Genomic DNA, 10,323 nt, shown 5'->3' on the forward strand with positions numbered 1-10,323 from the left:
GTTCATCTAATGGCATTCACTCTCTGGAAAACAATGTTTCAGTGCCATTCCATTCATATTTTCATCCCATTCATATTTTATTTCTTGCTTTCTAGCTTAGGTTATAAATTTCACTTTCTTGGATAAGCCTACGTTTTATGTTGTTACAGCAAAGTGTATCAATCCCATTATAAAACCAATGCCACTTAATTATAATTTCCTGTTCAACACACTTGTTTTCTTGGCTTCTTTGAAGGCCTAAAAAACATTTATACATCCAGAAGGGTGCTTCCACATCCTATATACTTAAATATCTGTCAAATAAATGAATGAATGAAGGCATAATCTTCTAAGCTTTTTAGTGTTATACAAAAATTACCCAAAAAGTACATTATCATTGAGGAGTTTTGGGGAAGATGGTGGAATAGGAAGATCCTGAGGATCCCAGAAAGAAGGCCACATTGAAAAGGGTAGGAGAGGTGGAGACATGCTTGGTAACCAAATCCCCTGTGTGACTAGCCATAAATGAGAGGGACAATACAAGCACAGAAAGGTAAGTGAAATTAAACCTCACACCAGGCACCCATGGCCCTAGGGGCTCACCCTGGGAAGACAACTCCCCGTAATGTCTGGCTTTGAAAAACAGTGGGCCTTAACTTCAGGAAAGTCAGAGGGAAATAGGAAACTGAGTCCGCACCCTTAAAGAGCCAGTATACTGAATAGTTCAGCCCAAGACACAGCACAGAAGCCAGTAGTCTAAAAAGCACCTTGAAGGAGATATATTGACTAATGTTAGAACGTGTGCCTGAGAGACAAGGATCTACAGAAGAATTTTCTTGGGCACCACGTCTCTTCTTCCCCCCTCAGCCTTTTATGGGTACCCACAAAAGCCAGAGCCAACACCCTCCAACTACCTGACTAGCTCTAGTGCCCAACCCAGTGTGCTTGTGGAGCTAGTCCTTCCAGGGTGGCTCTTGCCCCACCACACCCTGCAGGACGCGCCTGCAAGGACAGGCCCCACTCCAAAATGGCCCCTGGCCTGAAGAGGGGAAAAGTAAGACCACCTACACTTTTTGCCAAGTGAGCCTATTAGCCTATGTACAGGGAGCAAGTCCTGCCCTACAGTGCAGTAATTTTTTGTACATTGGCCGTAGCAACATATTTGTGGATATGGCTCCTCAGGCAAGAGAAACACAGGGAAAAATAAACTATTGAGACTACGCCAAAATAAAGAACATCTGCACAACAAAAGGAACCATCAACAAAACAAAAAGAATAACCTACTGAATGGCAGCATGTATATATACACATGATATATCTGATGGTTAATATGCAAAATATATAATGAATTTATACAACTCAACACCAAAAAACCCCAAACAATCCAATTAAAACATGGGCAGAGGACCTGAACAGACATTTTTCCAAGGAAATTTCCAGAGAAATACATAGACAGACATATATAGATGACCAACAGACATATGAAAAGATGTGTAACATCACTAAGTAGGGAAATGCAAATCAAAACCACATGAGATAACACCTCACACCATACAGAATGTCTAGTATTATAAAGACAAGAGTTGGCAAGGATGCAGAGAAAAGGGAATCCTCATGCACTGTTGGTGGGAACGTAAGTTGGTTCAATCACTGTGAAAAACAGTAGGCAGTTCCTCAAAATATTAAAAATATAAGTATCACATGATCCAGTAAATCCACTACTGGGTATTTACCCAAAGATTAACTGAAAAATATATATGTACTTCTAGGTTTTCTGCAGCATTATTTACATAGCCAACATATGGAAGTAACCCAAATGCCCATCAATAGATGAATGGATATAAATACATATAATGGAGTATTAATCAGCCATAAAGCAAATGTGATCTTGCTATCTGCAGTAACATGAATAGACTCAGAGTGTATTATGCTAAGTGAATAAGTCAGACAGATTAAGACAAATACCATATTTACTTATATGTGGAATCTAAAAAGCAAAACAAATAAATGAACAAAGGAAAAAATAAAATTCTTTTTAAAAATTAATTAAAAGAGGGAGAGAGAAGCAGGAGAGAAACTGAGGGAGACAGGGGTAGAGAGAATCTCAAGTAGGCTCCACACTGTCAGTGCAAAGCCCGACACAGGGATAGATCTCATGAGCCATGAGATCATGACCTGAGCTGAAACCAAGAGTCAGCAGCTCAACTGGACTGAACCACCCAGGTGCTCCAAAAAACAAAATTCTTAAATACAGAAAACTGGTGGTTGTCAGAGGGAAGCAGGGTGAAGGGATGGATGAAATGGATAAAAGAAATTAAGTAGTATGAATTTCCAGTTATAAAAATAAATAAGTCATGGAGATGAAAAGTACAGAAAAAGGAAAAGAGTCAATAATATTGATATAACATTGTATGGTGACAGATGATGATCACACTTCTTATTGTAAGCACTAAGTCATGAATAGATTGTTGAATCACTATGCTGTATACTGGAAACTAATATAACATTCTATGTCAATTATATTTCAATAAAAAAACTATGTTACTATTTAATATTAGAGAGAGAGTGAGAGCATGCGAGTGCAAGAGCTACTGCAGCACATGGAAGTGAAGTAGCCAAAGAAGATTTCCTAAGGAAAATATAAGAAACTATGTCCAAGCTGAAACTTGTAGGAGTTAGGGGACATGGTAGGTCTTGGGGAAGTATAGGGAGTTTTCACAAAAAGAAATACGACAGAAGCAAAAAGGAGACTGTTGGCATAGAGAACTAAAAGTAATTCAGTTTTCCAAAAAGGTTTGGGTACCTTATAAATAGAATGAATAAAGATGAATAAAAAAAAAATCTTAGAATAAAAATGCATATAATCTCCTCCTTAAATTTGTATTCTAAAGATACAGTATTTTCTAAAGCACATAATAAATGCATACTTAATATATTCCACATAGGGATATCATTAATATCAGCATTAATCCAGGTTAAAGGTTCAGCACAGGACCTGACAAATTTGGCACAGAATGAATTTTAACTATTATTATAATTACTACTATTGAAATTATTATATTGACATAACACTATTGTTACCGTTATTTCTAAGATAAATTGTTAAACATTTAGAAATCTAAGGAGTTTGGATTTTATTTTCTAAAGAGATTTGTAGCCTGCCTGAGGTTCATGGGCCCCTATCAGGTCAAGGCACGTGTGGGAGGAAGGGGTAATCTATGAACTCCCAGAAACTGTAAGGAAACTTTGACATATTTTTCAGAGGAAAGGATTCACAGATTTCATCAGATTCTGAAAAGGGACTAGGCCACCCACACCAAAAAGAAGGGTATGAGGGGAAGGTACAGGGAAAACTCGGCTACAACCAGAGAGGAAGTCTTTTTCTTCGTAAGCAAAAAAGGAACAAATTTATAAAACTGTACGAAATTAACCAAGAAAACCACTTAATCCAAAACTATTAATCTATAATAAAAATACTATATAAATGTTTTTAAAATAACGTATTACCTGAAACTGTTACTGGTTTATTTAATGATCAAAAACAAGTAGCCTAAATTTATTTCCAAAGGTCTCCAAAATTAGGTGATAAAAAAATAACACAGTACCTGCAATATGTTATAAAAGGCTGACCTTCACCAGAAGCCTTCAATCTGACCTTCACCAGAAGCGTTTAAGCAACAAGATTTCTAATAAATGGATTAGAATAAATACATTCTACTCAACAGTCCTCCAAGATTTTAAAAACCATGCGTACTTTTCCTTTAATTTCTTGCTTATATACAATAAAATCTTTTATATAAGAATAAAAAGATCTCTTAAGGAATAATCAGATCTTTAAATTTTTTTTAATGTTTTATTTATTTCTAGGAGAGAGAGAGAGACAGCGTGAGCAGGGGAGGGTCAGAGAGAGAGGGAGTCACAGACTCCGAAACAGGCTCCAGGCTCTGAGCTGGCAGTCACTACAGAGCCCGACGCGGGGCTCGAACCCACTAACCACGAGATCATGACCTAAGCAAAAGTCGGACGCTTAACCGACTAAGCTACCCAGGCGCCCCAAATCAGATCTTTAAAAAAAAAAAAAAAAACCCTGGAAAATATCTTTAGAAACAGAATTCAATATAGCACTTCCACAACATTAAATGAATTACTAAATTCCCTTATATAATGAAATAATGTTGAAAATGTATGTGGCAATAGGATGATGGGGTTTAGGACACAGTACTCCAAGCTATGGCACTTTGGTTGAAGGAATTTAAAAAAATAGCAGAAGCAGGACAGTCACTCTGACCTTCCTCCCCTTCTTCCCTGAAACAAGTCATAAAACCCTCATGTGAGAAATACTCTCCATATACCTGGAGGAAAAGGGCATCCTCATCTCCAAAGATAAAAGGACCAGAAGACTCTCAACAAAAAGGCCTTGCGAAATTTGCCCCAGTTTTACTACACTTGCCTCATTCTCTCTGACCTATCATGTTTCTACAAAATTTCCCACTATTTATCAAGGGTAGCATAAAAACACTCAGGTCAAACTGTTTCTTCAATTCTTCATTTCCTACTGAAGGCTCTGGGTCACATCAAACTTATATTAAATAATCGGTTTCTGTTGTCAGTTTAATTTTCAGACCCAGCCAGGGACCCTAGAAGGGTACAAGAATACATTTCCCTCCCCTAAGCCTCAAGCAACTTCAAATTAAAGGAGACTGTAGGAATAGGTGCTGTGGAGTTTAAAGGACATTTTTTTCACCCATATATTTAATATAACTTAAAATTAATTTCTAAAATTATATTATGATTTTTTGCATATATTCCAAATATTTCCCCTAGCAACTTAGGAAAAACTGCATGGAAACCAAATATAACCTCAAAATTAGCTTAAAAAACTATAATTAGCCAAAGGTGATTTAGAAAAAACAATATAGTCAAGAGCTAAATTAGTGAGTACTCACTAATGTCTGCCATTATGCTACTTCTTTGCTTACTAAGTTACCTCTCAGTTAATCTTAACCACCATACATGAGGTAAATACTATTCCAATTCACAGGTGAAGAAGTAGAGACGGTAGGTCAGTGGCAGAACTCAAAGCTGTATGAGGCTTTAGATATGAGGAAAGAAAGGAAAGTGAAGAAAATCATGGAATGGGTGTCATCAGACCTCAGACATAGAACCATCTTGAAAAAGAGTCACTGTGTGAACTTGCAGAAATAACTTAATTTCTCTGATTATTGTCCTTAATTGTAAAAGTCAGAAAATAATGGTGATCTTCTAAAACATCCATCACATCCAGCTATGAAAAGAACTGAAGAATATACTGTATGTACATCAAGAAAAAAATCTAAACAGAACTTTATCATGGCCAATTAAAACTGGGACAGAGAGGTGAGGAAAGTAAGAAACCTTTAGAGAGAAAGCACAGTGGTCTTTAGAAGTAAGAGTGTCACTGGGATATATTTGCCCTGAAATTCTACAAAATCCACAGAGAAGGATGCCAACTAACAACCAAAGAGCAAAAAAAGAATTGAGAAAAATCCTTTTCCTTTACTTTCTAACATACGCGTTGTAAAAAGCAAAATCCCTCAAGGCAGTAAACATCTGCCCATCAACACCTATCAGCAGCAACATCAAAAACATAAGGCAAAGGTCAAGTCAAAGTTTATTGACAATGATGAACTATGACAGCCTCTATTAAATTACCCCTTCCTTCAAGGTGTATGTGATCAAAGCAGCAAAGATATTTTCACTCAGTCACATAACAAGCTATTTGTTGAGATTGAAACATCTGGTCAATATCTCCTAACACTGCAATTTCATGCACAGTTAGCATTAGGGCACATTTCTTCTCCTCTTCTTACAGGGTCCATACGGGTGGCACATATGGCTGATCATTTCATTCAAAAAGGATTCAATTCAAGGCATTACATACAATCGTCTGTGCTTTATGGTGTTTTAAGTCTACCTGCCATCGTTTTACATCATCATTGCTCACTGCTGTTCTCTTCTACTATAAAAGCCTGAAAATATGACAGAGCACTTAAAGCTTAACAGCTTTCCTCCACTGGAGTTAGAAAGCATTTAAGGCAAAGGAATCTATAAAGTGGCAGGTCGTTTTCCATTGTCAAAAACTCTCAATACATTAAACTGTTTACCATTTTATATATCATTTAAGCAAAGATCTGGTACAGATTAAAAAATAATTTTTAATGTTAAATCATATACTTAATCTTCTGTGTGGCAGAATTATGAAAGTATGTTCTTTTGGTAATTTTAAGTCAAGAATAAATGACTTGAAAACAGTAGCAGAAACATTTAAAAATTTTAACAGGGGTTTTCAGAATATATTTTTTAACTTGACAAAGAGCAATTCTATGCTAAGAGAATAGGAATGCTACAATTTTGTCAGTACCATATGCTGAAAATTTTCCTCTTGAAATTCATGCATTTGTTGTCATGGTAACAGGACCCTTTCTTAAACACTTTTGGTAGTAAACCTGAACTCACACCATAGATTTCTCTTTTTCCCTTTCTTACTTTAGGATAAGGAAAAAACAGGGTGAGGGTAGGGGACATCTTCGAAGGTACTGTTTCAGATTTCCTTTGACACACCTCCTTGACAAGTAACATAACTGTCTGTTGTCTGCTGAAATGCAAGAATTTACACAGACAATAACCAAATGAACTTCAATAAGGAAATATTCTTCTAGTGATAAAGAATCACTTATGACTATCTTACAATAAACAGTAGTGCTTATTAAAGATGGAGAATGTCAAAATAACAAGACTGAACTGAAATCTGTTAGGTGTAATGTCGAGGGCTGCTACCCTAGCATATAATATAAATATACTGTTTATTCGTTTGCTCATTAATGTCATCAGTCAATCAGATCTAAAGCTATTTTGAATGGGTCTATGGGCCAGGCACCATGCTGGCACTGGAACACAAAATTATGTCCCTATCTCATGGGGATTCCACACAAAGCAAAACGTGAAACAAACAAAAACATTAAACAGAAAAATAATTATAAGAAATGCTATGAAGAAAAAAAACAAATGGCTGAGGAAAATAGATGAGAGAGGCAAGGAAAAGTATCTACTTTAAATAGACCTTCTAAGGACATTTAAACTGAGACATAAAACATGCAAATGAGCTAATCAGATAGAGTGAGCTTAGGGGTTGGAGAATTTTTTTCAAACAGAAACACCAAGCGCAAAATTTTCCGAGGCAAGAAAGAGGTTGGCATATTCAAAAAACTGAAAAGCAGTGTGGCTAAATCTCAGTGGAGTAGATGGAGAGTAGCTAAGTTTGGAAAAATATCCAAGTTCAGACCATGTATACCTTATTGGCTATGGGGAGGAGAATAAATTTTATTCAGGGCGCAAAAGGATGTCACTGAAGGGTTTTAAACAAAAAAGCAAAATTATCAAACTTGAGGATCACTTTTGCTACTGTATATAGAAGGATTTTATATTACATATAAAAGTAGGGGAAATAAGATCAATTAGGTGTTATTCACATCCCACATCCAGTCCTTTTAAAGAGCTTATTGGTTCTATCCTTACATTATTTCCAGATTTTAACTACTTTTTTCCCAAAAACTTTTCATTAATTTCACTGCTACCAACCATCTAAGTTATCAGAACCTCTTGTCTGGATTGTTGCAATAGTTTCCTAATCTCCTTGCTTCCATCCTTGACATTTTCCTTTTAAAATGTCAGTGAATGGGGGCGCCTGGGTGGCTCAGTCGGTTGAGCGTCTGACTTCGGCTCAGGTCATGATTTCACGGTTCGTGGGTTCGAGCCCCACATCGGGCTCTGTGCTGACAGCTGGCTCAGAGCCTGCAGCCTGCTTCACATTCTGTGTGTGTGTCTCTCTCTGACCCTCCTCTGCTCATGCTGCCTCTATCTCTCTCTCAAAAATAAGTAAAATATAAAAAAAATAATAATAATAAAATAAAATGTCAGTGAATGCCATTCCTTTGCTTAAATCTCGCCATGCTCTACATATCACTCATTAAGAAGCAAAAATGAGGTTCCTGGGTGGTTCAGTCGGTTTAAGTGTCTGACTCTTGATTTCGGCTCAGGTTATGATCTCATGGTTGTGAGATCAAGCCCCACCTTGGGCTCAGCACAGCCGGTGGAGCCTGCTTGGGATTCTCTCTCTCTCTCTCTCTCTCTCTCTCTCTCTCTCTCCCCTTCTCTCTGCCCCTCCCTGCTTTTGCTCGCTCTCTCTCTCAAAATAAATAAACAAACCTAAAAAAAGGAGCAAAAGTTTTTAGTCTATGAGGCCCTATAGGATCAAGTCAATCTCCTTTAACTCCTGCTGCCTCTTTAAGTTCAATTCCCTGCACTTGTCATATTCTGCCCCAACCAAACTCAACTCCTTGCAGGATTTTAAAACATGCCAAGCATGCTCTCCCTTAGCAACTGCTGACATCTCTACTAGACTAGATTTCCCCAGCTAGCCAGATGGCTCTTCCCTCGTCTTGAATGAAAGTCTATATTCAAATCTCATCTTCTAAAGGAAACTGTTCCCACACACCCCATTTAATATTGGGAAATGCTTTTTTGTTCCAATATTCCCAATACCACATTCTACTTTTTATCCCTATTCATTATTATCTTCTAATTTCCTCATATATTACATTCACTATATTTCTCCCTTCCACTAAAATATGAGGTCCAAGAAGGCAGCAATTTTATGTTTTGCTCACCAATGCATCCCTAGCACTTGACACATATGTAGATATTCTACAGGTATCTGATGAATTGTGTCTTAATAACAAATCAAAAGATAGCAAAAAAGAGATAAATGGCATTTTTAAAACAAGAATAAAATAATGCCTCCCAAAATAGCACCTATTAATGTTATTGAAGGATGCATGTTATCATTGTCATTATTCAACAGTCTTATGACCAGTATAATTACATCCTAAAATTAAATAAAGCATTAAAAACACCAAAAAAGGTAAAAAGATAATGTCACATCTGCAAAGGAAAGGAAAATTTACAAACCACTTAATTTCCGCATATTACAGAAAACAAATCCACTCTTCATTATAAACCATATGAGGTAAGTAAACTTGTAATCACCCATTTACAGATGAAGAAACGGAGGCACAGAAAGTATAAATAACCTCCCCATGGCTTGAATCCAGAAATTTTACAAAGACCAAGTTAAAACCCCTATTCTATAATGACCCCTGAATAGGATTGGCTAAAAAATTATTAGAAATAGTGAAGAGAGTTTGGTAAGATGTTTAGCTACTAAAACATGTACTTAAAAACTTTCTCACCTACCATTAATGATCTATTGTAAAACACACTGAACTCAATGATCGATATTAATATCACTAAAAGTAGAACAAAAAGATGTGATGTGTTACAAATGAGGTATAATTAAAATAGTAGAGTATAAGTTTTAAGATTTTTGCCTATAGAAACAAAAGCTGCATCTAAACAAACCTGTAGTCTAACTATAAGCAAATATTAAACATGAAACAACTGATGAAATCCAAAGAGTGAGATATTTTACAAATAACCCAGTTTCTCTTAAAACAATTTAAAAAGGGGGAAGCAGGATTACTAACTAAATGATAAAAAGTGTAAATGCAATGTTCGAAATCTTATTTAGATCCTGATTCAAATAAACATATCACAAATGTATATTTTTGAAACGATGAAAATTTGAATCTGAACTGAGTATTAAATAACATTAAGAAATTAATATTTTAAGGTAAAATGCTTCTTTTAAAGTGTCATTCTTGGAAAGGCAATCTGAGGTCTTACAGATAAAGTGACAATATAATTGAGATTTACCTCATATGAGAAAAAAAAGTTTGGCTAAATGCTGATACTTATTTGAAGCTACATAATGGGTACATGGTGTTCCTTATACTATTCTACTATATTCTACAAAGTAATATATATAGAGAGAGGAAGATTATATATATAATATACATACATATTATATATATATACACACACACACACACACACAAAGTAGGAAATTAAAATGATAATCTTGATGTAGGACAAAAAAAAGACAAACATCTACTCTGAAATGTTTATTATAAAAATGTTATTTCTCTCCACTGAACCTATAAATTCCAATGTGATATTTTGAAAACATCAATATGATCCTTAAATTCACCTGAGGGGATAATAGGATAGTACATTCTGGAAAGAAAGAGTAAAAATTATAGTGGAGGAGCACCTGGCTGGCTCAGTCAGAAGAACATGTGACTCTTGATCTTGGGGTTGTGAGTCCAAGCCCCATGTTGGGTGTAGAGATTGCTTAAAAATAAAATCTTAAGGGGCTCCTGGGTGGCTCAGTCGGTTAAGCGTCTGACT

At 36.0% G+C, this 10,323-nt stretch overlaps 1 protein-coding gene and 1 non-coding gene across 5 annotated transcripts in view; one reads left to right on the forward strand and one right to left on the reverse strand.

Annotated features, from left to right (window-relative positions):
• The window catches only part of ADK (adenosine kinase), a 498,350-nt gene that overhangs the window by 276,722 nt on the left and 211,305 nt on the right, over positions 1 to 10,323 (reverse strand). The window lies entirely within an intron of this gene.
• Positions 7,701 to 7,785, forward strand: TRNAR-UCG (transfer RNA arginine (anticodon UCG)). The gene has a single exon. It is a non-coding gene; the product is annotated as a tRNA-Arg (tRNA).

The sequence above is a fragment of the Crocuta crocuta genome, unplaced genomic scaffold (genome assembly GCF_008692635.1).
Source record: "Crocuta crocuta isolate KB4526 unplaced genomic scaffold, BGI_CrCroc_1.0 scaffold167, whole genome shotgun sequence".
Classification (NCBI taxonomy): Eukaryota; Metazoa; Chordata; class Mammalia; order Carnivora; family Hyaenidae; genus Crocuta; species Crocuta crocuta.